Source organism: Falco naumanni, chromosome Z (genome assembly GCF_017639655.2).
Source record: "Falco naumanni isolate bFalNau1 chromosome Z, bFalNau1.pat, whole genome shotgun sequence".
Classification (NCBI taxonomy): domain Eukaryota; kingdom Metazoa; phylum Chordata; class Aves; order Falconiformes; family Falconidae; genus Falco; species Falco naumanni.
The window spans coordinates 20635688-20655776 of NC_054080.1; the positions used below are offsets into that span (position 1 = coordinate 20635688).

Here is a 20089-nt window from a genome sequence, read left to right on the forward strand (position 1 = left end):
CACATCTAAAGTCTCTAATTCCTTCCTTACTGTTTAATTCAGCTGACAGTTACCTGCCATTTAACATGTTCAGTTTATGTATTCAATTCACATGCACACTATGCTAACATTCTTCTCTTAACAATTAAGGTGGTGTTATCCAGATTATTTGCCAAGGGTGGGCCCTGCAAGTACAACATACGGGTGGATGGAGTCTCTTGTCAGTGCCCAAACATTTTCCTGAAAATAGAGACACTTTCCTGAAGACGCCTTTCTTGTAAGGACTGGAGAGGTCCCGGAAGACTGGAGGTCAGCCAATGTGACGCCCATCCGCAGGAAGGGTTGGAAAGAGGATCCAGAGAAACTACAAGCCTGTCAGTCTGGCCTTGGTGCCAGGGAAGGTTCTAGAGCAGATCATCTTGAGTGCCATCATGCTGCACATGCAGGAAAACTAGCGGATAAGGCCCAGCCAGCAGGGGTTTATGAAGGGCAGGTCCTGCTTATTTAACCTGCTGTCCTTCTGTGACAAGGTGACCTGCTCAGTGCATGAGGGAAAGGCTGTGGATGTTGTCTATGTGTACCTTTGTAAAGCCTTTGACACCATCTCCCACAGCATTCTCCTGGAGAAACGGGCTGCTCAGGGCCTGGGCAGATGTGCTTTATGCTGTATAATAGGTTGGCTGGGTGGCTGAGCCCAAAGAGTAGTAGTAAAAGGGGTTACATCCAGCTGGCTGCCGGCCACAAGTGATGGTCCCAGTTCAGTGCTGGGGCGAGTTCTGTTTATTATCCTTATTGATGATCTAGACAAGGGGATCAAGTGCACCCTCAGTGAGTGCGTAGATGATATGAACTTGGGCAGGAGTGCTGACCCGTCTGAGGGCAGGAGGCTCTGCAGAGGGACCTGGGCAGGCTGGAGCGATGGGCCCAGGCCAGTGGTGTGAGGTTCAGCAGGGCTCAGTGCCGGGTCCTGCCCTTGGGTCACACCAGCCCCACGCAGCGCTACAGGCTGGGGCAGAGCGGCTGGAAAGGGCCTGGTGGGAAAGGGCCTGGGGGTGCTGGGTGACGGCCGGCTGGGCAGGAGCCAGCAGTGTGCCCAGGGGGCCCAGGCGGCCAGCAGCACCCTGGCCGGTGTCCCCAGCAGTGTGGCCAGCAGGACCAGGGCAGTGACCGTCCCCCTGCACTGGGCACTGGTGAGGCCGCCCCTCGAACCCTGTGTTCAGGTCTGGGCCCCTCTCTGCAAGGGGGACATTGAGGGGCTGCAGCGTGTCCAGAGACGGGCAGCGGGGCTGGGGAAGGGGCTGGGGCACAGGTCTGATGAGGAGCCACTGAGGGAACTGGGGGTGTTTGGTCTGGAGAGGAGGAGGCCGAGGGGAGACCTTATCTCTCTCTGTAACTCTCTGTCAGGAGGCTGTAGGCAGGTGAGGGTCAGTCTCTTCTCCCAGGTAACAAGCAACTAGAAAAAGAGGGAATGGCCTCAAGTTGCTCCAGGGGACGTTTAGATTGAATACTCAGAAAATATTTCTTCACTGAAAGATTGTTGAAGCATTGGAACAGGCTGCCCAGGGAGGTGGTGGAATCACCATCCCTGGAGGTATTTAAAAAATGCACAGGTTAACTGCTTAATGAGATGTTTGAGTGATGAACTTGGCAGTCCTGGATTAACAGTTGGGCCTGATGATATCAAAGGTCTTTTCCAACCTAAATGATTCTATGATTCTATGATTCTAACTAAAGAGATAGTATTTCTTGCAAAGAATATACGCAACTTCTATGGCTATGTCCAGGATGTAGAAAATTTTGTTTCAACATTTTTCCTTGCCTTCTGAGAAAACTGACCAGGCAGCAGGGATTTTTTTAATTATTATTTTATTAATTTTTTATTATTATTATTTCTTAGGAGGTGGAACATCTTTGAGACAGCTCACTTTGTACAAAACAAATCTTTTTTGAAAGAAGAGACCAATTGAGAATAATTTCCTGCCCAGCAGCACCTGCTCCAGGAGGCAGAATTTTATATTAAACAGTTCTTTGGGTCTCTTTAGTGCGTTAAATTTTGGTTACATTTTTGAAATCGTCCTTATTTATGTCACAGTAGTTCACTGTCCTGAAGACAGGTCTGCTTATAAAGCGTATGTGTGTCATACAAACCTGCAATGAGCTGGGTATTATAAGCACCTGGCAGTAGAATGACCTGACTGTCCAGAATATGGGAGTCTCAAAGAATACACGCAAATAACTCTTACATCTCTGCTTCCCTTGGTCCAACTTCCCTTATTGAAATAAGTACTCAAAGGGGTAATTACAAAGGGTCAGTGCTATCATTAAGCAGTCACGGAATAAAGTATGACTTTTATTTTGGTTTGGAGTAACCTTAGTGAGTGCATCATTTTGCTAACAGCCTTCATTTAGGGCAGATCTAAAAGAAAAAAATAAGTCTAAAATGAAGCCAAATATGAATATTTTCCTGGCTTCAAATACTCTGGATACAAAGGCTTTGACTCAATGCATGGAGGTGCTTATATAAATGGAAGAGCAATAACAGCATCCAGGAACAGAATAGGAAGATGACCTTAGGCAGCACTAATATATGGCCAAGTGGGAAAAGCAATTAAACTAATAAATTTCATTTAGAATGCTAATGAAGAGGTAAAACGGCAAGGCAAGCCTGTCTGCACAAACAGAACTTTTCTTGAATGTCAGTTCTACCAGAATAAAACCCTGATGATATCATCATATTTATTTCTTTTTGAAAAGCTCTTTGAGACCCCAGTATTTGTTTACAGGCTGAGGTTCTTTTTCTAACTTAATAATTATTGCTTAGTTTAATTTGGCATTGAGTCTTAATATATACATCTGATTTCACAATGTATATACCATATAGGAACTAGACTGCTGGTTTCAGCTCAGTAGGACTACATATATACTGAAGGCAAATACATTGAATTTTATTTAAGAAGACAATTGTGCCATTATTGTTTGGAAATAAATCAGTACTAATTTCTTTCTCATATTCAGCTTTCCTACAATGACAGGTGAATGCCAGATTTTATTATTATTGTGTTTATTATCTCTGTTTTTTTACATGCCAAATGAGAGAAAGGAGTATCAGAAGAATAGCAATCAGCATCACAGATTTTGTAAGACACTTGCACTGGTTGCTACTACTCTCCTAACCTGCCAAAAATCCCAACAACAGCATTTTAAACCATCCTGCAACACAGAAGATGGCTATTCAGGAAGTACTGATTCCATCTGTCTTAATTATGGAAGTTTAAGTAAGATAAATTCTGCATCTTGAGTACCTATATATAAAAAGAGGATAAGGAAATACTGGGTCAAAGAAAAACTCTTCTGGCTTTAGCTCAGTTGTATTTATATCATTGAATGTTCCTTTACTTTATTCTTTAAAAAGTGCTCAATATTTTATCACAGCTGTAAAAGTCATTTGACTTTGGCTGTCCCAAAGGTGCACAAAAGCCTTCCAGCAATGTAGCACCACTAAGTAGCGTGTCACTCTATATGCATCATCTTCAAGAAACCATATAAATTTGCATTCACAGGTAACAGTTTAAACATGACAGAACCCTTTGCTCTAATTTCTTGAATATCAGGCTTTTGATGTAAACAAGAACAAATTCTCACACTTCCAGAGCTTGTTGTCAGACTACTGTCAAAATAACCTCATGCTACATGAAAATATTTGGAGACTAATTTTGTCAAGACTAATTTCATTAAGTCATATTAGAATGTGGATTAAAATACCGAAATCCTTCTCTGGTGTAGGTTTTGACAAGTGTAAAGTACGTAATTGTTGCTGTCAGTTATTTTGCGAATTCACTTTATTGTAAGAACCCAGAATTTTTGCATATTTACAAATTACCCACCAAGAAAATAATTCTTTTCCTCCATTCTTTTTTATTCTATTTAATCATTCCTTGTAAGGAAAAGCCTTCTATTTTTCCAGGTCCTGTTGGGTAAAAGATGTCTCCAACGTAATAAAATTTGAGCCATGGGTTATTGCTGAACTTTATCTAGTGAAAAGCTTTTAATCGGGAATGAATTTTGCTCAGCTTATCAAGATAACAGCTTCATGCTAGCTGCAGTTACACGTGTACTATACCTACCACATATGAGTCAAGCTGGGAATTTAATTTGCAGCCTATGTAGAAACGACTTCTTGCCTGTCTGTTCACTTGAATGAATGTTGGCTAACTTCTGAATCTGGTTTTGTCTCTGGAAGACTTTCAAAGTCACCCTCTGATTTTGCTTTTTTAAAAACTAATGTATCCTGGCAGTAATGCACATCTAGAAATCCATGCCTAGGTTGAATGTAAGAGGAAAGAACATTTGCACTTTTGGATCAGTGACATTTCCACAGTCGTTGGGAGATTTGGAAGCAGAAATCACTCCACTATAGCTCCAAATAATGCACCATCCTTATGGCTGAAGAAATGCATATTCTATTTTGACAGATTATTACAAGTGCCTTCAACAGTGCTCAACAGCATAAATCCCAGATAAGTGTTTTTCTTGCTGGCTACATAAAGCAAAAGGACTGTAATCAAAATGGACTCATTGACCTGAATGTCAGTGATATTTTGATGTCGGTGGATACCAAAACATACTGCACCTATACTGAACAGAGTCAGTATGAAAAGACTACTACAGAGAAGAATCTGTACTACCTGTAAGCCACAGGCAGCTGTTAACAAAGAGCTCTAAAAGGTTCATGCATCTCTTGCCTCAGTCAAATGCGTGCCTTGCAGATTGTTTAAAGAATGGCTTTATGTTTTTTCTTTTTTTTTTTTTTAATTAAGTGTTTTTAAGCAGCCTGACAGTGCTGTTAATATTGAAATTATATTGCATGCAGTTACAATGTATTTCTTAAATGCACTACTCCACTAACCTAGGACATCATCATCTTTCTGTTAAAAAGTGTGTATTTCATGTTTAAAACCCATTATGTTCATAAGTAAATCTTTTGGTGTAATAACAAGGGTTATCTTTTCTTTGGCTTTGAGCCCTTAATTTCTCTAACAGATTATTAATAGAACTGAAAAATCATATACCTCTACAGAGAAAAAAAAAAAAAAAGAAAGCGTAAAGTACTGGTGGCTTTGCAGTAAGTGTACAATGGAGCTATAATAAAATTTGTCATCTCAGACTGCAGCCAAGATACTTTCTATTATCACTGTAATAAGGAAAGAGGCAGAGGCAGTTGGTATGGTGTGAGAGCATAAAAATCAGCCTGTGTTTTCAGCCAGTGTACTGTTTTTGAAATATCATCTCAAAGAAGTGATCCATAGGGTATTTTCTGGTGTTTTGTGCAATGTTATCTCATTATAAGATGCTGGCATGCTTCCTGGATTTCAGCTGCTGAACTGCATTTTAAGATAGCTTAAGCAATGTAGAATACTTGTTTAATATCCTTTTTCATGTTAAAAATTGCTTAGCTGCTTTAAAGATGCAAATAGGAAAAGGAGTGTCCATCAAGTAGTCTCCCTTTTGGGATGTGAACTGTCGAAAGAAGGTTTTACTGTTCACCACTACCATATTTATAGTACATGAACATTTTCTTTCTTATTGAAAAACAAATATTCAGCACATCCATTTTGGTGTGTCTTTATGAAATGGTATATTCCACCAAAATTAAAGTATTTAAAAGGCTTCTTTTCTCCTTCAGTACAGAAACTTCAGAAGAAGTTATTGGCAAAATGCTTAAAGAAATAAATCAACTGGTTTGCTATGTAGTAGCCATCAGACTTGCTAAAGGGATGAATGATTCATCCTGATACATGCTATTCCTGTCATGTTACAAGAATGCTTTGGGAAGAGTTCTTATTGACTTCTAATTCTGTAGTTGTTAAAGTAGAGATTTCCCCAGATATAACATCAACTGTTATTCTTGGGAGCAAGGAACTTCTGCAGCTCAGTTACCTCTGCTAGCTTACTTTGAATGTCAATATGCAGCAGCTTAGCTGCTTTTCAGACTTTTATGACTGCAGCTTTTCAGACTTTTCACCACTGAGCACTAAGCACAGTATATTTTAAGCCCAAACAGTTTGGTTTCTTTGGATTCTGTGTGGTCACTATGTCTCCTGGAGCAATGCACATGCCAAAGTTCTAGTATCTGTAGAATGCCGTTATTCCTTACGGCAAGAAGTCAGAACACTGCACCTAAATTCAGTTTTGCCCAATGTTCTGGTGCTTTGAGGACAAGGCTCAGTACAACTTCATGCACTTATAAGAAGACTAATCCAAATTGTTGGAAGTTAGCTGTTTTAGTTCTTTCTGTTAAAATAGTGAATGGACCTCATAATGATACCACAGGTTTTAAAAAAAAACATTAAGAGCTAGAAGGAAAATTTGGTTTTCCTTTGTGTTTATTAGTAAGTGTATTTCAGTGAAGGATATTGCTTTTGAGACTGTTCTATGTGTTAACACAACCTAAAACATATCATTCTGGAATTTAATGTTTAGCAGGAATGAATTTAAAGGAATGCCTTTGTGTCTGTTTGGATTAAAATCAAGCATATTGCCTGTAAATCAGTAAAATTATTTTCATCATATTGAGACCTCTGAACAGCTGTCTTATTGTACTAGATCATATGTTATAGGCCAGGAGGGGAGAGGATGTGGCATAGAGGAGGAGAGGGTAAAGGAAAGAGAAGCTTGGTTTTCAGATGTCACAGGGAAATCAGGTAGCTGGTCCTGACTTTAATCAAAGGCCCTTCATGCCCATTATTTTTATGCTTCTCAACAAACCCAAGCAGAACAGGCATTAGTTCAGATTATTTTACTTAATGTTTGATCTTTTTAATCCAGATGTGTTTATTGCAGGTTTTGGGTTGTATTCAATGTAGCAGCCAGCCACGACAGCTTAGATAAAATCCAAACCATCTGTTAAATCTCTGCATAAAATGCCATAGATTAAAAAGCAACTAGCAGTAATTCAGAAAAATACAGGTCTGGCTGGACCTCTAAATGACATGCTAATCTGTGTAGGTTTAAGTGAGTATAGTTTTAGGCTTTTTTATTATTATTGAAAACTTGAGAGAAAATCACACATATTGTTCACGTTCTTCATCTATTGTTTAAAGTCTGTCTCCAGTGATTCAGCTTTCCCATACAGATTCTATGATTCCACAGGTTATTTTATTTTAGTTGAATCTCATGCTCTTCATTTGGTTTCCTGCCTAGTTCTCTGAGGAAACAAGGCCTGTGAAATTGTGTTATGTGCCTCCGTATGTCACTTTTTAAACTCTGGGAAACCATCAGCCAAATCTGAAATAAGGCAACGGGCTTGATGATGTGAAGTTTCCAAGGCCTGTAGAGAGAGAAATGTGACATCTGCGTTGTTGCCCAAAGGTATGGCTCAGCTCAGTCCTGGGATGCAGCTGAGACACAGTGTGTGCTGCAGCCACCTTGCTAGGCAGGTAGGGAAGGAGGTGGTGGTAAGAAGAGAAAGGACAGTGATCCTTTGGGAACTACTCATTGCTGGCTTCTCTACCTAGGAATCAACCTGTTTCCTAGCATCTCAAATTGTGAAGATTGCAGTGTGGCTATGGTTCAAACAATGTATCCCAAAAGAAATTAAGCTGGCAGAATACCAGTAAGGTATTGTCAATACAAATTAACCTATGCCACATTTCCTAATTAATTACAGGATCCAGACTTTTTGTTCACCGAAGTCACTAGGTTCAACATTAATAGAGAAAGCAAAGAAAATCCTGGCACACAAATCAAACTCTTTTGTCCCTTAAGCAAACAAAACAATTGCCAAAATTATGTGATGCTATTGTACGCTTTTTTAGACTTTCATATCAAAATACTGCAGTGCTCAGATGGAAAAGAAGGCAGACTCGACTATTCAGTGAGAACGTCCTTACCAGCCTATTTCATTACCTATTTCTATTATTTTTAACCAAATTGCATAAAATCAGTTCACATAAAAATAGTAATAAATTGTATTTAAGTTTCGTAGTCTGTACTGTATGTAAATATAATAAGAAAAAGCCAAGGTAGATAGGAAATGGGAAGAGGGATGAGGACTAGAAGTTATTTATATGGTAATTTTCCTTTATCTGAAGTATATTTTAATGTAATGAGCATTTGTAAATGGTGATTTGAGACCAGTACAGAGATATTGAATTATACAAAGGATCATGCCCCAAATTATCCTAAATTATGCTTGGACTAGCACTGAGAACCACCAAGATAAACTGATGGAATTTTGCGTAACTTAGGGCACAATTTAATCTGTTTTTCCCTAGCAGGACTATTCATTATAAACACAACTTTCCATAAATCATGTTGAACTTGCAGGCTACATTTATCTGATTGAAACATAGATACATAATCCCTAACAGAATGGGCTATATTCTCTGAATTACAAGTGAGTTAGAGTCGTGTAGCAAACCAAAATACACCACATTCTGCAAGAGCTTTTCGCGTGATAAGTAACATCAATGTATGAGGCATAAGAAAAGCATTCTGACCAAACAAACAGGGTCATACAGCCCCTACATTTCAAGTAGCAACCAATGCAAGATTCAGGGTTGCAGAGAACAGAGTTATCTCCAAGGGAGGAGAGGAAAAGGAAGATGATGAATGCTGTCTTGTCACATCTTTATGTTGTATTAACTATTCAAAGGCATTTAATAGTCATATTGCAATACCAATGAATTGAGGAGCCCTTCACCATCTCAGAGTCTTTGCAGCTCTAGGAAAATGTGCCAGATACCAGAAATGTTTCCCAGGTATTGATGTCAGAGTGTCACTAGATGTATCAAATTAGATCCCAATGGTGTTCTACAGGAAATTTGTGCCTAAGTTAATTTGCTGCCAAAACCAAATTTAACCAAAAATCTTTTGATCAATGTGATGAACTAACTCAGCATCTGAAAGTAATGCTTTGTATCTTCTAGTGGTCTGTGAGAAGATAAGATGGTGCGGTATGAAATAGGCGGCCAGAAGAAAACATTACATCGCCAAGTGTTGCTTGCAGTAGTACGGGCAGTACAATGTAAATACAGAAGTGCATTTCTCCGCAGTGTTTAACGGAGAGTTTTGTCTCTCAAAATGCAGCTGAGCTTCAGCTTACTAAGAATTGCCTACCCTGAACAGCCACAACTGGCAAGTCATTATGCACCATTACCTGCCAGGAATGCTGCTGCCTTAGGAGGCCAACATCATTGTTTTTCAAATGACTGATACATTCTGTTACATGGGTAGTTCATGTCCTTCTGCTGTGACTGACGTCTACATCAGCTTCCCTCAGTGATAAAGGTGGAAAAATTGAAAAAATGCCTCTGGTGAGGGCTCTTTATCATAAATGTGTATTAATTTGATCAATGGGAAGGCATGATAATGACAATGGTAAATTTGTGTGATGACAGACAAGGGAATACCCGTTTTATTTTAGCGAACACGATGCCTGCTTCTGTATGCATATTCAGTTTGGTGGGTTGTTTGCTGCTCAGCTACTCCTTCATTAAAGGAAATACACAGGCAAGTCATGGGGAAAAGAAAAAAAAGAGGTTATGTTTTACTGAGCAGAAACAGTCCTCTAAACTAGAATATGGGAAGAAGATTTATGAAGTCTAGACAAACTGGCAACACAATGTCAGTGAGCACTTGTGGGGGGTATGGACTTCACCTGTACTAACCATAGCCTGGAAAGTACACGGCAACATAAAGCAGAAGCACCAAGCTGTCAGGTGTAATCTAGGTTGACTTTAGACATGGTGCAGAGATGTTACAGTTCTGGAACCCTGTTGAGACTTGGGGATTGTTAGTTCAGATGTAATTCTTGAGTTACTGTGCATTTGCTGAATCTAGATCTGATCTGACATGGCATTGGTTTGATCTGTGTGGATATGCTAGTTTGGGATTCTGCAAGATCAAGTACTGATTCTGCAGCAAGTGGTCCATCACATGGCTTGCAAAATAGTCCTGGGCATAAATATCAATGCATGTTTGCATAAAGAATGGAATAAACCAACAAGCATAGGTAAAATAGCTTGTGTATAAAACTCACTTGTTTAAAATCTTTTCTTGGAGGACTGTGCACCTTTTGGCAGATACTCACGCTTTTTGTTTTTAAAAGTCATTCATGTGCCTCCACTTTCCAATGGTCACTCACAGCATTTTCAGGGAAAACTTTTGAAAATGCCGCTTCTGTGGGGACTGCAATGGATTACAGCTAAAAGCTGAGTAAAAATAATCCAGATACATGAATGAGAACAGTCCTGGAGGAGGGTCATGGATTGCTTTCTTAAGGAGAAACTGAAACGCAGATCTGTCACTTCAAAGGTGTATACTTGGGAGTCTGGAAGGAACAATCTCAGATGGGTCATCCTACCTTTTCGGCAGAGAGATTCCTAGGATTGATTGTTTTTTGGATTATTAGGAGATATCACTAACACATGGCAGTTTTACTTACTGATACCGTTACAAGCAGAGTAAGGTAAAAAACTGGGACCAGGGAAGAGGGTAAAAAATGAACCAGGGAAGAGGAACAACATTTCAAAATATACAGCTAAATTTTTCAATAGATACATCTGAAATTTTCATGTCAATTTTTTATTGATTTCTTATTAACATTTGTCAGTTCTGAGCAGAATTCTTCATTTTGTGGAGTATTCACAGGTCTTGAACAAACCATGCAGCTCTTAAGAAATTATCAAGTTTATGAACTCTGACAGAAATTAGCAAAGAAATGCAAAGCTTTGTCTACTTAGAAAGCTTTGGAAAAAAGTTTAGCTTCAGAATTCACAAGCTTTTGCTTTCAATGAACTGTTTAAAAATGTCTGCCTTCTACAAAAGTCTGTAAGGCATTTTTACCATTTCAGTAGAGGTTGTTTCATAATCTTAACTAATCAAATTGGGAATATAATTCCTTTAAATTCTATTTCAGTACTTAAAAATAGACAAGAAGGAAACTCAGATATATAGGAAGAACTGTCTTCTTCAAATGGAAGAACTACTTTCACATGACAACCATTTACTGCAAAATTACAGTGAACAAAAATGGTTATAATTAGAAAAAATATTTGTTTATCCTTGTTCTGTGACATATTTACAATCCCAAGTTAACTGGGAACATGAAAACAATGCTTTAAACCATTCATCAAATTCAGTAAATTACAAAGTATTTTAAATAAGTCCTGGAAAATTATCTAAAATAATCTTTTCAGCTCTACCTTTCACCTTGTTCCACATGAGTTATATCCATCATTTCCACTTTTCCAGCAATGGGGGTTTTGCCTTTGTCCCTATAGCAGCTTGACCTCTGGTCATAGCAGCCAGCAGAACCCCGCTGACCTCTCTGACCCAGATCTGTGCTCCACTGAGTCAAAGGCTCTGTTGGATTTGACTGAATTTTTAGTCAAAGTAAACCCAAGCTGTGTGACTTACTTTCGAAAGGCTAGTGTGAGAATGCCTTAAGTAAAGCTAGTCCAGAATGAACTCTGAGGTTTGAAAAGGCTGATAGTAGAAGATGCCTCTTCAGAGACCACTGCATGTATCTGGCTGTCACATAGGTTTTGGTTTCAGGTGTGAACCTGTTATTAAAATATTCTGAACCAGTTTGCCTAGCTTCTAGTAAGTACTATATTAATGTTAAAAGAAGTGGTGCTATTTACAAGGTCTTTAATATTGGTGTATTTTTATTTGCAGCAATCTTTGGTAACATAAAAAAGTAGCTATGTTCCACTTAAAGGACAAAAATGCTCACAGAATACTGTATAGTAGCTACTTCTATATTTTCCTGTCACAGATTGTCTTCAGAAGACTGTTTTACTACTACCAGAAAAAAACCCCTGCAAAATATAAAATTCTGCAATTTTTAAAATTCAAGCACAAGTATGTTTGTGCAAATCCTGCCCTTCCTTGGTCAAGGCATGTCAGGAGTAGACTGGCTCTTCTATTGAGAGGTTTTCAGAGCAAATCCCTGAGGGTATATTTTTGTAAGATGACTTGTGCTAAATTAGCAGCTTTTCTCAAATGAAAGATGTGTGACCTGTTTCCTTCTCTCCTACCTGCCCACCTTACTTTACCCTCTCTGTGGAACTAACCTGATCACATAATAATCTGATTCCTGTCCCCAAAAGAGCAGGGAAGTAACTTGGCAAGCAAGAAAGAAAATGAAACATTCTCTGTTGGGCTGGTTATTTTAGCTCACTGTGTGATTAGAAGTGTAGCAGAGGCAGTCTCCTCCCATGACCCCCCACAACTCACTTGCGACCCCACCAGCTTTCTTCTGGTGAAGACTAGCTGTGTTCTCATATTTATCATTGCACATATCATCAGTTCTAGCCCTTTACTTTTATCAGCACTGAATTAGTTTTCCCTTCTTTCCCAGCTGGTATTGTGACACATAATTCTTCTCTCACACACTTTGCTCTTTATTTATTTAACATACTCCTGTCTCAGCAAATCCTTGTCAGTGCTTTCCCTGTGTTTGGTTTCCAACAGTTTTATATCTCAGTATTATTTAAAATGTTAATATTTAGTCTGAAGAGATGGTAAAGTGTGTCTAAGCATATATTATGAATAAATCCATTGAAGGTTTACACAATTTCTGGTTACAACACAGGCTTAGATTAATATTAAATAAATCAAAGGCTGATTCATTTTCAAAACAGTTAAACGCTGAACTGACAGAAAAGCTTGTGTTAGAAGTTTTGCAAAGCATTTTAAAAGATAAAAAGAAAAACATAATACAACTTGCTGTTATGATGCAAAGCTGACTTTCATTAAAAAAAAAAAACAACACCAAAACCAAAACAAAACAACAAAACAACCAACAACAAAAAACCAACAGCTCAGTAATGGATTACAATGTTTTCCAAAGACTCCAGCTTTGGTTTCATCATTGAACTAGCCAATACTCACCCAATACTCTCCAGCAAATAACGTTTAATTTCTTTTAAAACTCTAAGCACATTTTTTTGCTTTTGATACAGGAGTTAAGCATCTTTTAAAGTCAGGCTTCAGTTGTTAGTGCCAACCAGGGGTAAACAGGGATTGTCAACCAGATGGTCAGTGATACTGTAGACAGCACAAGCCAGCAAGCAGCAATCAGACAACACTATCTGGGCCCCAGTGCATCCTCAGTTTTCTATTTGCGAGGACACAGGTCAGCCTGAGTACCACAACCTGCAGTCCACCATCCCATCCCCACAGGGCCCCTTTGGCCCTGGTGGTGGTGGCACACAGCTGTGCCGTGTTATGATGGGGAGAAAAAGGCCTTCCTCGGTGCTAAGAGTGAGGGGTTACCGTTCTGGGGGTCCGTAATCTACAACTGTTTGCTAGCCAGCTGTTTGGAATCCCTTTGTGTTGCCTGAGTTACAAGTACAGCCAGATTTGTCTTTCTTCATGTCTTACTTTCCGTGGGCTGTGACTAGCTAGACACTGGCATGGTGTTTCGGAGAGCTGACTTCAGTGGATGATGCTGGCAGATTTCATAGCTGCTGGCATTTTTGGTATGTAAACTTTCTCAGAAGCCTGCTTCTTTCTTCACTTTTCGTAGTGAGAGGGGAATTACAATCCAGCAGTGTAAGTGATTAGAAAATAGCATGTAGGAAACCACATGCCTATGTGAACTTTTATTCCCTTATTCATAAGTATGTGATACTACAGAGTAACCAAAGGTGTGAAATCTACTGGACTTCATTTGTTTAAAATACCACACGTGAAAGAAAATCACTTATATTTTAAGGAACAACATTTCTATTTATTTTAAGAAACCCATTATATCTTCAGATTCATATCTTCAAGAAATACAGGAGTGGCAAAACTGATTGGTTTTGCAACCTGGGACCACAAGCTGAAGTTATTGTTGCAGAAATATCTCCATTTTAACACCTTGGGAAATACATGTGGTTTTGCTTAGCAACTTAAATATGCAACACTTCTTAACAGAGTTGCACAGATGTGTTGTGCTTGTGGATGAAAAAGCAGAGGTAGGAAAAAAAAAATCTTCTTGGCATTAAAAATATTGAAGGCAGCTGTGTATTCAGCTTTTCTGGAAACAAATCTAAGTTTTATCACACATAGAAAATGGAGAGCTACTCTAGTAGAAAACTGCACTGTGCCAAACTAAAAGCAATTCTTTGGGTAGGTGGATAGACTGAGCAATTTTCTTGGATTTTGCGAACAACTAAGTTTTCAGGTCATCAGTCAAACCAAGCCCAACAATAATTCTAAAATGCATTTCTGATTGACTTAGACTTGTTCAATTATATTCATTTCAGATCAAGCAAAACATTTATATATAATCAGAATTTTTAAAAAGCTCAATTGCAAAGATTATTACGGTGTATGTTACAGGTTATATACATATACTGAAGAAGCTAAAGTTGAAACTGAACTTGCAATTTTTGTTTTCACATATTTTAATTCTTGAACATTATCTTAGTAGTATTATTTATCCTGGCTGTTTTTTGTGTGCAAGCTTCTTTCTGACTGTTCATCCTTGAACTATGTTTCAGCTCCTTCCCAAGCTATCTGGTTCTATCCATGTTGATGCTTTCTTGGTTTCATGCTGAGAGATTAGTGTCTTAAATAGCTTTTAAGTGAGCTTTTCTCATACCTATTGCTCTTCACTCCTTTCTATTTGGCATGTACCAAACCATTCAGATTTTCACATTAATATGACAGGTTAAACAGTGACGACTTATTAAAGAGAACTATATGGAATATCAGTTTGGGGTTTAAGTTACATTATGCTCCTTTGATTTCATGTTTCTACAAACATTTATCTAATATTTTGTCTAAACACTTCCTTCAGAGAATCCTTTTCCATGTTCCTCTTATTAACCATCAGTTGTAATGTTCCAGAATAAAAGAATGTGATGTATAAAAAGCTCTAACAGCCTGGGACGGTATTCTAGTATAGCAAGATAATGGATAAAACTTACTAAGTAGATTCTGTGTAAAAATTCAGTATTAGAGGACTGACTCTGATGGCCTAGAAAGCTTCCCTTTTACATCCTAACACTTTTCTGACCTTCTGCCTGTGGTTTCTCTTTCTGCTAATTTCTTCCAGGTTGGTTGGTTGGTGGGTTTTCCTTTGTTTGAGTCGGTGTTTGTTTTTTTGTTGTTGTTGGGTTTTTTTTTTTGTTCTGTTTTGTTTTGGTATTTTTATTCCCCATTATATTTATAAGTCTGCTCAGTTTAAAATCATCTGCAGATTTGATTGAAACAGTTTTCTGTATCAAGGTTTATTTAACAGCTTAATTAATGAACTGCAAGGGGATTAAGCTGTTTCAATCAAATCCGTGACACTCAGCACTGTGGCTTTAGTCTTCATCCTTGTTTATAATTTTTTCTGGCCACCATCAATGTTGTAAAGGACTAAAATTTGTGTAGTCAGAACAATGGAGTAGAAAACACAGCTGATTTCTCTCATGACTGAATAAATTATATGATAATTAATTAAATAAATAAAATTACTTGTTTGATGGATCAACTCCCAGAAAAGAGTATGCCAAAAGCACACCATGGGGGAAAAAAACACTAAAACCAAAAGAAGCTAATGTTAATTCTAAAAAAAATATCTCTTGTCCCTCATATTCCACCACTATAACCCCTGAAACTTCTTTTTTGTTGTTGTTCTAGGGTCAATATCACTGTAAATCATCACGGTATCTAAGAAAACTTAACATTAATCTCAGCACTGTCATATATGTCTGTAGACCTTTCAGCACTGTTAACCATATTACTCATGACAATTTACTGGGAGAGTGTCTGACATGTTTTTTGATAGTCATTCAGAAAATCTATTACAATATAATTGCAATGTCAACCAATCTATCTAAAAAGGTCGTCCCGAAATGAACAAGCCACTTTAAACAGCTCATCTAGTCTAGCATTCTGTGACATGGTGATAAGAATATGATATTGCCTTTTAACTTCTAAAAAGTTACTAAGGTAAGTAAAACTTTCATGAGTTGAACCTGAGAAAACAGAATGATTTTCACATACTCATGTTCATGTAACAACCTGGGACAGTTTTATCCAGGTAAATGAAAAAGGTAATTCCCGTAATGGTTTCATCTTTGCTCACACTGAACTCTTTGCTAGCATGGGAGACTGCTTTGTGCAAAGTAAGTGCACAAAGTCACAAAATATTAATTCAAAGGTATTCAATGAAGACACTTAAATAAAATAATATTTATGATGATAGGCCTTACACAGAGGTGTTATTCTGCTGCATCTCAAGAAAATTAGTGGTTTGTGTCATATCTCTTATTCTTTAGGTATACTAAAATACTCTGAGAGCAATGGATTACAGTGTGCATGTCTGTAAATTAACTTAAATTTAAGAAGATTTCTTTGGCATTAAATAACAGCCATCTGAAAGAAATCAGACCATAGGAGTATTTTCTGAGTTTGTTAAGACGTGCAATCTCTTCAAATCCTGTCTGAACAGCAGGTAGAGGTAGATGAAACTTGGTATAATAAGTCGTTCGAAGCTCTGCACACCTAACAGTACAGCAAGCTCCTTTTATTTCCACCCATTTCTGCTACAGAATTATCAGCAAATTGAAGACAAAAAAAAAAAATAATCCCGGAGTGCAATTCAACTAAGCTGAAAAACTAACCTTAATATTTGGCCATACTATTTTCTTTGCTGGTAAGTCTTCTCCCAAGCATTTATCTGAAGACAATTAGCACTGAAAACTGCTAGTTTTGAAGAAAAGAAAAAAAATAAAATAAAAAAAAGCTTTTATAGTTCTAGAGAATATAGAGCAGGAATTGAGTCACTGAATTACCTAGTGTTAATGATTCATGTTATGAAGGGAAAGATGAGCCTAGGCCTCTTTTTCTGTCTGTTATTTCCTTTCCTCTCTCTCACTCTCACACACATATATGTAAGTCTTGGGTATGGCATACGAGGACTCCTCTGCACATTTGCTGTGCACTCCTTGTACAGGCATGTGCTCACTTTGTCTATTCCATTACCTTATTATCTGTGAACAGCTGAACTGTATTAAATTCACACTTTGATGGCCTCTTCATAACCCTGTATGGCAGAAGGGGATTTAATTTTAGGTCTGTATGTTCCCAAAACAATGAGAAAAAAAAAGGGGGAGGGTGGGGGTGGGGCGGTGGAGTATTGTAAGTATTAAGGCCCATATTCTCCAGTCTTCAACGTGACTGATTTTCACTGAAATATTTAAATCACAGTGTATTGTAAGACTTCAAAAAATCGGGATCAAACCAACACATCTGCAGAACCATTACACTGTAATATTCCACTTTGCTTATGCTGTAATGCGTACTTACAGTGAGGATTTCACACTGACATAACAGTGCCTAGGAGATGGTGCACTAAAAATTCCCTATTATTTTGTATTTTTTTCTTTTTTTTTTTTTTGCACTACTTCAGAGCCTGATGTACAGACATACATTTTCAAGTAGCTTATCTTGACAATTTGTGCATGTATAGGGTCTTCTAACACAATTAGGGACATTGCATACTCTAGAGATGGTACATAGTTTTTGCTTTATGCTAGCCACTTGTAATTCCAGAATTATAACAATGCTTGACTTTTCTTTTTTCCTTTTTTCCTTTTTCCCCTTTTTTCCTTTTCTCCCCTCCCCTCCCCTCCCCTCCCAAGTTTGTGTCCTCCTCAGTTTGTGGACACTAAACTGAGGCTAGTTTAATTATAAAGGTAATATCTAAAGCTCAGTTTGCCACTGCATATATGTCTTTTGATATTTTTTCCCTATACTTGACAGCTACGCTATACATTCATCCTGCAGAGTCTAAAAGTCCCTTCTCAAAGAAGTTGTGTTACACAAGGAAGAATCTTGGGAACATCCATTCATGGCACTAATAAATCTTCAAAAGTATCAGCAGTAGAATTGAAAATTCCATAAACTTAAACCTTGGCCTTTTTGTTATTCTGTAAAACTTTTGTTCTTGTGAAGTAGTTAGAAATATGTAAAAGCTTTAAATGGATCCCCTTTCCTCTTTATAGTGAGTTGGGAAAGTCAGTTGTTGGCCTACAGTAGGTAATTCTGGAAGTTTACTAGGAAGATTGTACTTCTAGGAAGATTGTACTTCAAAGGGAAGGAAAAGAAGCTCTGAAGAAACCTTAATAGTTGTACAGAAATTTCTTATGCACATATACCATCCCTTATTGTGAACTTGCAAAACTGCTTTGGGTGTGACGTTCTTCTTTCAAAAAATAACTCAAGCAATTGTATTATTTTATATGTTGGTCATCGGTATGAGGCATAAATTGAGTCTAGTTAAAAGTCAGACAGCCTGCATTCTGCTCTTTAGTCTTCTTGTTCATTCATACAAGTCAGAAACTCATAGAAATAAATTGGCAAATACTTGTCTTCAAACATACCACAGCTGCATGTATTTTTACACATTCTGTTTTAGGGAGATAGGAAGGAAAGGAACTGCTTGTATTTTCAGGGACAGTTAAAAAGCAGGGCTTCCTAAGAGACAATCTAGTGCATTCCAGTCCATTTATTGTGAATTAGCTTTTTGTAAAAGGTAAGAGAACATAATATTTTCAATAGATTTAACACATTAATTCAGAATCTTTGCTTAATCTCCTAAAATATGGCGTAAGCTTTTCTGGATATTCATCTTTTTGATAAGGTAAAAAAGGGCCATTCTTCAGACTGCAGAAAAGGCAGAAGAAATCCCCCTTGTTTCAGTGTGAGACTCTATAGCACATTATAACAATAATGAGAAAAAGTTTGTGAACTGATCAGTTCTGCACAGTACTATTTATCTAGCAAAATAAAAATTAACACATTACAGTTCACTCACCAGACCAGAGACAGTAAAATACAGAACACTGAGTTTCATTAGGTTCGTAGCAGACATAGAAACTCCAACATTAATATAAGTAAAAGTAAAAAACAAGAAATGAAAATAGCTTCATAGGGTGCAGTTTGTGTTGCTTAATTCATAGATAGGAAAACTTCAGTAAATAAGTGCAATGGAGAATATGTATGAACCTTCCTCTTATTACTATGTGATTTCACTAGGGGTAAGGTTCCTTGCAGGGTAAGGTTGCAATTATAATGAATCCAGTACATGTAAATGTGGAAAGGCTTGAGCAGAGAAGGGAAAAAGGCATGGGTCTCAGAGTTAAGTCACAGAGCTGTGCAGACATCTCAGCTGCTGAGTCAGCAAAGAGCCCTGGTGATATCTGTGTTCTGATTAATCTTGCCGTGTTTATCCTCTTGGAGAAAACAGGTCGAATGCTCCCATCATAAGAAGCTTAACAGAAAAAACATATTAAGTGAACCACATAGGGGAAATCAAGACTCCCAATGCCAATCGGATCAAATGAATTAGTGTTTTCAAAATGAAGTAAAGAGAAGTGGGCCACTGCTGTTTGCATTTCAGTAGAACACCTATTCCATTCTACAATCCCAGAGGCTGAATAAAAGCTATTTATTCAGAGAGGCCCTGAGGCTGACTCTAGTCGTTTACACTTGCAGAGCTACATGGAAAAGGCCAACAGTTCCTTAGAGGCAAGTTTCAAAGAAATTCAGGATTTATGCACACAAACCTTATTATTTAAAGTGCAATGTACCCTGAAAGTCATTGCATAAGAATAGCACAGAGTAAGAGGACTTCATATTTATTAATTTCAAAGCATACTGTATGTTGAATATCAGCTGTGTCTAAGTATTCAAAATATCTTCCTATGACCGGTTATCTAAGACGCCATCTTTCCTGCTTTCCTTGGTAAGAAATGTGCAGCTGGAACTAATTAAAAATTATACTGACTAAAAGTATCCTAAGAAAATACAAGAAGCAAGCTCTTCCTATATTTCATTGACATGGTTGAATAAAAAGACTGAAAGTTAACAACACCTTTCTTTTTCTCCTCCTCAAGATAAAAAGCAGGTATGAACCTGAATATTTATCAAGAACGAATTAATGCAAATTTATTTCAAGATAGTCTTTTGATAGCTCTCTAATTTGATTTGGTTTTGTTTGGTGTTTTTTTTAATTGTTGTTGTTATTGTTTAATTTGTTTTTATTTTTATTTTCTCTCTTTTGTGTACGGTGCTATGCTCAATAGGCTGATCAACAGTCCCTGGACTCTTAACATCCCTA

General features: G+C 37.8%; 1 long non-coding RNA gene across 1 annotated transcript; it reads left to right on the forward strand.

Annotated features, from left to right (window-relative positions):
• The first annotated feature begins 1264 nt into the window (after nt 1–1264).
• Nucleotides 1265–19477, forward strand: LOC121080787. The gene is made up of 3 exons (XR_005825499.1): nt 1265–1368; nt 8111–8114; nt 19467–19477. It is a non-coding gene; the product is annotated as an uncharacterized LOC121080787 (long non-coding RNA).
• Nucleotides 19478–20089: the final 612 nt, after the last annotated feature.